Consider the following 7277-nt stretch of genomic DNA (forward strand, 5'->3'; position numbering starts at 1 on the left):
CCTGAGTGGCAACAGTTGCCTCTTTGTATATGTTACACTTTGTATATGAAAAAGTAGGGTTGCAGGATTGTCTTTTATTCTTCTCATAATTTTACATTTTGGTGAATTTTATCTGCCTTTCCCCCCCCCCCCCCCCCCCCCCCTTTCACTTATCTCATACAACCCTTCTGCAATTTTTTGCAGTCAGATCTCATGCTACCGTGAATAATTTAGAATAATCATCCAACTTTTTTATGTTACTGCACACCCTCTTATGCAGGTCACTGATAACCATATTAAGTAGAACAATCCCCTGCACATATTCCTGTGGAATTCTACTGCTGACCACCCTTCACTGGGAGAATTGACTGTTTACTCCTGTCTTGTAACCAATTATTTATCCAAGTTATGACCTTTTTATCTCTTATGCATGTCCGCTTAATATCTAAATCCAAATAGATTATATCAGTCATATCAGCTTTATCCATATGCCTGCTGACCCCTTTAAAGATCTCCAATACATTTTCAAAACAGTAGTTCCCTTTGCAAAAGCCATGCTGACTTTTCCAAGGTAAAGTACATCTATCCACATATACACCAATTCCATTCTTAATAACAATTTATCTTAATTTTCCCACCGTAGACACCAGGTTTACAGGCCAGCAACTCCTCATGTGTCCTCTAGATTTATTTTCTTATCTGGTGTTGTGTTTGCCATCTCCCAGTCTTCAGTAAAGCGGTTTTAAATTAAAGGTTAAATATCAGTGTTAGTAATTCACCTACTTCATCTCCGAGTTTCTTTGGAAACTCTAAATAAACATTCCCTGCTCCTAGCAGGTTGTTGCTCTTCATTTTGTTGCTTAATTCCATAGCCCCTGCTACAGTCACTTGTGTCTTCAATACATCCTCTGGAAGGTCCTCGGTAAAGAGAATGAAGAATTTTACACGCAGATAGAAGAGTTGGGAAGGTTGATTCCACCTGAGAAGAGGGAGGTATTACAGTTCAGTAGAGTCCTCTAAAAGGCAGAAAGCTCAGGGGCACTTAATTTCCCTTTTTAGGTAGAAAGTTAAGACATTTAGCTTTTCTGTTCTGTTCAGATACTTACTGGCAATATAACCTCAAACTTTCTATCCAGTTAAGCTATCTACATATGATCTAGCCTGATGTGGTCAATATATTTTTCATTAAGGATTTTTTGGCATTTCAAACCTAAGAGATGATCTTTTGCTTGTCTTCCCCTTCTGTGGTTACTCAATATATAAGCAGTTATATCTAGATGCAAAGCATTTTTTTGTGTGCCATACGATACCTAGAGCTTGCTTTTAACATTCCGTCATCCTTTAAAATAGGCTATCTTAAAATACTGTTGCTAAATTCTGCTTGTTCCCCTTATGAAGCTGAGCACAGTACATCCGTATGTGAGCAACAAGTAACTCTAGAAAATGAAAACTTATTAGGAAAATACTAAAGACAAGATAACTTTATGATATATGGCAACACTGACCATATGGAAAGATAATTGCATGCACATCAGCCTGCAGAAGTATCTTTTAACCTTCCTGCAGTAACTTCTTGTGTACCCTGCTGCCACAAAAATGGTTTAAGGTAGCGTTCGATGTCGCATTTGTAGTGGACTAAGTGCTCAGCCTGTCAGTTACTACAGCTCAATGGAGATATCTTAATTCTCTCAGTTGCAGTAACCCAATTATTTTTATATGCTTTGAAATAGGAAAACTGTCTCTCTGATGAAAAGAATGTAGCTGATAACTGTTTCTACTCCAAGCTCTAATACATTAGAAAATGAGCAAAGGCTCATTCTCTTAAGGCCAGACTGCTTGGTCAGCAGATGTTCTGCAAAGTGGAAGACGGACGCTATGTGGTGTAAGCCCACACGTTGTTTTAGCAGTCATTATTTTTCTTGTTACTGCGTAGCTTTATGCACTGTGTTCTCCTCTCATTATAGTCTTTACCCTAGTCAACTATAAACTCATTAGACTCCATCAATATGACAAGCTGTCCATTTTGCATCTCTCAGCTATTCGGGTGTTTGTTAATAATCATCTTTTCTTATTTCACATCCATAAGTCAACATAAGTAATATATGACTTCAGCCATCTTGTATGCTACAGTGATTTGGCCATTGGCAATATGTGACAGTCTGCATTTTGATCATGTGGCTGAACCAAGACATCTTTTAAAACCTATTTTTCAATACGTTGGTATTCTACACTTCCAGTTAAACCACATGCAATTAAAATTGTGTCTCATTTTGAATAACACGCTTATAACTTCTTGTCTTTATTGTTTCATAACTTCACAAGATTGAACTGAAAATTCAGATTTGTTCTCGCAAATTATTATAGTCTTACCTCCTCTACTATAAGAACTAGATTTTAAAAGAAGTGATGAGGACTTTTTTCTTTTAGGGAACTTAAAAATTTTTCTTTGGTTTGTTGTAGCGTATAGAGAAATTGTGAGTATACTTATGGATTTATGTAGGCAGTCCCAGCAATTTGTTATTTATAAACAGGAAAAAATAAGGCTATAATCCCAACTGGGGAACCTTTTCACTATACATTGGCTACTTGATTCTTTACTGAATAAGTATAAGAATAAGAAAAATCACTTTTCTATTAACATCAACAGGGATAACAATGGAACGGGAATGTTGCTTGTGGTTATATAAAAATGACTTCAGAAAAAAAAAATTGGCTTGCTTTACAGATTGCATGTGAACCTGTTTTGTTTTAAATAAAAAAGAAGCTGGAGAAATTTGTCAGCAAGTTAAACCTATTTTTAAGTTTTTAGTGAGTAAGTGCACAATAGCTGGTTGTCACAAAGTCCCACCTACCCCATGGCACAACTAGCTATATTTTGGTTTTAATATCTTTCCACAGACTAGTGAGACATATCAGCCTTAAGGTCTTTTACATGCATGGGACCATTCTGAGTATCCTCAAAAAATCACCTCATATAACCTGGTATTTTAAATTTTTTTGCGCCTTGCAGATTTTTTTTTTAAAAAAACTTATTCAAAATGCTGCTTACTAATGTTGACTCAATACACACAACACTAACTAATGTCATTTGGAGGACTTTACGCCTTGCAGAAAGATATCATAAAGTGATTAAATCAATGCATATGACCTGTAAAACCAAAGAAGACCAAGAAGGATCCGCTCTTTAGGCAAGCCAACAATCTGTAACCTAGAATTTCTGGTCTCCACAATAGAAAATGAAAAAAAAAATCACAGTCATTACTTCCATTCCAGAATTTCACCAGGCTTTTCCAGCCCCTGAATGGACCTGAAGAGAAAAAATGCTGTTTTCTGTTTTCACTGCAACTTCTATTCAACGTCCAGAGAAACTACAACAGCTGAAAACATTTTGAAAAGATCATAAACACACAATATTTTATCTTCCAAGTCTTCCTCTTTTACTTGCTAACTGAGAGACATGTTAGCCTTCTTATTTTAAGGTGTGAAAATATGGCTGTGTACCTTGGTCTCTGACTGCGTCTGTAAGAGCCACTGCAGGGAAGGGTTGTGAAAGAAATGTTCCCAAATTCCAACAGCTTCATTAAAGTACGAACCAAAATACATTCTGTAGAAGATATTTGAAATTATCATCCAAAACATTTGTTATAAAACAAGTCAACTTGGATATTTATTGAGAATTGTCTACTTTAAACTCTGTATCTTGGTTCATGGAAGTAGAGGAAGAGCTGCTGGGTAAAAACAAAAATCTAAAAAAGAAGGATCATAATTGTTTCTCAGCTGCAATTTAGTCATTAAGTAAGATCACAGCTTCAGTAATAGAATTAAAAACATTTAGGTAAAATGCCTAATTAACTTGAGAAAAGTCATTTAGTTTCATTTATAATCAAATGAAGATCATTCTTTCCAGTATTCATAAAGATTATTTTTTGGGGGGTATAAATTATTTTTGCTTAAGCACCATTCCAATTACTGAGGCTAAATTGTTAATTAGCTAATTTGATCTTGATTACATTGCTGTATTGTTTATTTTTACTTCAATATGAGCAATGTGTTATCATTAGTGACAGTTACAATTGAATTATTATTGTTCTTGTTCAAATGTTTTCATACAAATATTAAAAAATGAGATAATTTTATGTACATCAGTAACCTTCCAGTGAGCTACGTGGACCAAGCCTGTGGATTGTTCTATGTGTGTGCTATGTCAAATACAAGATTTTAAAGTTTAGTTTTAGGCCATAATTTCCTTCTTTTGTTATAGTGTCTCAAGAAGATATTTTATAAGAATTTCTACTGAAGCAGCCACAGTGTCTAGATATTAGTCATATAACTAGGAACTATGTGATGTTTTGGTAGAAATTAATGATGTCCACATTAACCCTAGCCAGAATGTTGCAGTTCCTGCTTTTGGAGAACGTAACTACTGAGGTATGACAGCTCAACTCAGTAAGAGGACCCAGCATTGGCCATAAAAAATGCTGAGTACCAAACTTAATGACAGAGCCTGATATTTAAGTTTGTTTCTCCCCAAAGTTGAACATGTTACCAAGAGCCCCAAGGTGTGCAGGAGTCCAGTTTATACTTCCAAAATAGTACAGAAGATCTCTGTGAACAGCTGTAGCAGCTGTCTTCTGTGTTCTTCGTGAACTTTGGTCATTCAGTTAAGGAACAGCAATGCCTAAACAGGCTGGCATGTTGTCCAGGCAGACTCTCTTGGAGATCCCAAGCTGAGCTCATGCAATGCCTGTGCAACCAACGAAGAGAGGCCTTTGTCTTCAAAGAGCAATTCAAGGTGTCTGAAACCTCGAGTCTCCTTCCATGAAAGTTACATGGAAACTGGTCATATCCAGAAGGTCATTGGCTACTTCTCATCCCAGGAAACTTTCTGGAGCTATGTAGCAGGGAGCACTGACTATCCTGTTTCTGTGGAGCTTAGGAACCTGCATTTCAGTAGGACTTTAATATATACATGTGGCTGCAGTTCAATCACTTCTGCCCATCTGACATCCCAGGCAATGAGTCTTGACATAAGAACTGATGCACCACAATGCTAATGAGGTCTCTGGTTATTTCAGCCACAGTGGTGAAGCTGTCCATCATCTACATAGCAGTATCATAAGAATGAAAAACCCAGGGAACAAGACAGCTAATTCAGTAATCTTATTAATTTTATGATGATCAAATTCTTATCGCTCATTTCAGGAAATGCACCAATTAACATGTTAGACACCCTTATGATGATTTCTTCTGCCTCTTCCATTGAGAATAAACGGTTAGTTCACCTGGAATCATGCAAGATAGTTCATGCAACACGTTTCACCACAGGATTCATACAAGAGGGTGCGTGACACTACTGAATGTTGATCAAACTACTGCCCGTTGAAAGGGAAACATGAGCAGTCCCTAAACTCTGTTTTTGATCCAATAACTGACTGATGTAAAATGTATAAAGAGCCTGACATAAGGTACTTGGTAGCAGGACAGGTATTTCTTCATCTCCCCGTCTTTCCAAGCAGTGTATCTTGACAATGGGGAGTTGAAGCTGAAATACTTTGTAGGGAAAATCAAAAGCATGGCCCCAGCTCTATCGGGGAGCTCTAATCACTTGTCACAAGCAGCACCAGATTCAGTCCTCAAGAGAATTTTGTGGCTTCAAGAATGTGTCCATTGCTTCTGGGTTTTTGTGCTAAGTTCGATAGTGTCAGGACTGAAAAAGCATTCTGCACAGACTCGAAAACCTAGGCCTTCACAGAAATTCCTCTTATGGTTCAAAACCGAACTGGGAAACAGAATTGCTTAAAAAAATATAAAATAAAAAAATAACAAAAATTGAAATACAATCTGCACACAAAATAGGAACGTTTAAAATTAAACCTGAATTTCAGAAGTCTCTGCCCTGATTCTGATCAGAATCCAACACTTTGTGCCTGTCTGGACTCATACAGGCATCTAGCAATGTGACTGCATCGTAGACAAGTTCAGGGTCCACGGGTAGATCAGTATCCAAACTCATCTTTACTATGTCATTCAACCACATCAGCAAAAGACAGGGATATGGTTGTTGCAGCCAGGAAAATGGAATTTTTTTGCCCAGTCATAAAGGAGAAAATGTTAAACCATGCAGCTTCAGCAGAGTGATGTCTATGGCAGCCAAGATAAAGATTTTTTTTATTTTGTATATACCAAAAAACCCCCGAAACCACCAAAACCCAAAAAACCCCAAGATGAAAAAGGCACTTAGAGTGCAACATGAAACCTTTTAGCAGCTCTTGAGCCAATCAATACTCCTGTGCTACATGTTTTCTTTTACATCCCACATGTACTAATGACAGATTAACAAGCCACATAGGTAGAAGTGGGAGTTTGAAAGCCAATTAGATGCTGTGAATTTTCCCAAATGTGTCAAAATAAGAGAAGTGACTATGCTAAATAACTCAGTGCTTATACACTAGAGAAAATGAGTGATTAATAAACTACAGTGCTTTTATTTGCCTCCTTGAGGTATGGTGATGTGGCTGCTCCACACTGTGAAGCAGAGAAATATGTGTACAACACAGGCAGGACTACATATATCTTCCAAATCAGTATTTTATTTTAAAGTAAACTTCCAGTCCTCTGCTTAACAATGAATATTAGTTCATATATCATGCTAATATGAGTGTGAGAGTTTTTTCCTCATTATTCTCTATTAACGTTTTGAAGACATGTATGGAACCTGGATGGATGGCTTCTTTAAATAATTATTATTTGTCTGTAGCAAATTGAGAATAATCATCTGAGTAGGATCCTTCTAGCTAAGCATCACAAACCCCTGCTTTTCTAGTTCCCAGTCCTGGAGAGTAATTGTGTGAATCAAATGCTTTGGCTTTATGTTTCACCTACAGCCTTCCTGGCTCACTGACAGTCACCCTGGGGAGGCAGGAAAGGAAAGATGGGGAGGCAAATACTATTTGGCAGCCTATTTCCAAGCTAATGTCAATTTTAGTTTTGGCTTGAAATGTGAAAGTGAAGCTGCCAAGAGCTTTTGGGGGGAGATACAGGAAGAAAAGATTTATTTTAGATTTTTCAAAATGGTGGATTTCTAGGACCGCCTTTTTACCAACCAAACCAAACCAAACCAAACCAAACCAAACTAAACCACACCAAACCAAACCAAACCATCTTGTTTCAAGCCCCCCACATCAATTTGTAGAAATGTTTTCCTGATCTCTAATAATCTCTAATCTATGCAGTCCAGGGATGTCTCTTTTTGCCAGTGAACAAGTTTCTATTACTGGGATGGGGAATGATTTCAGTCC

This window comes from Falco naumanni, chromosome 5, assembly GCF_017639655.2.
Source record: "Falco naumanni isolate bFalNau1 chromosome 5, bFalNau1.pat, whole genome shotgun sequence".
NCBI lineage: Eukaryota > Metazoa > Chordata > Aves > Falconiformes > Falconidae > Falco > Falco naumanni.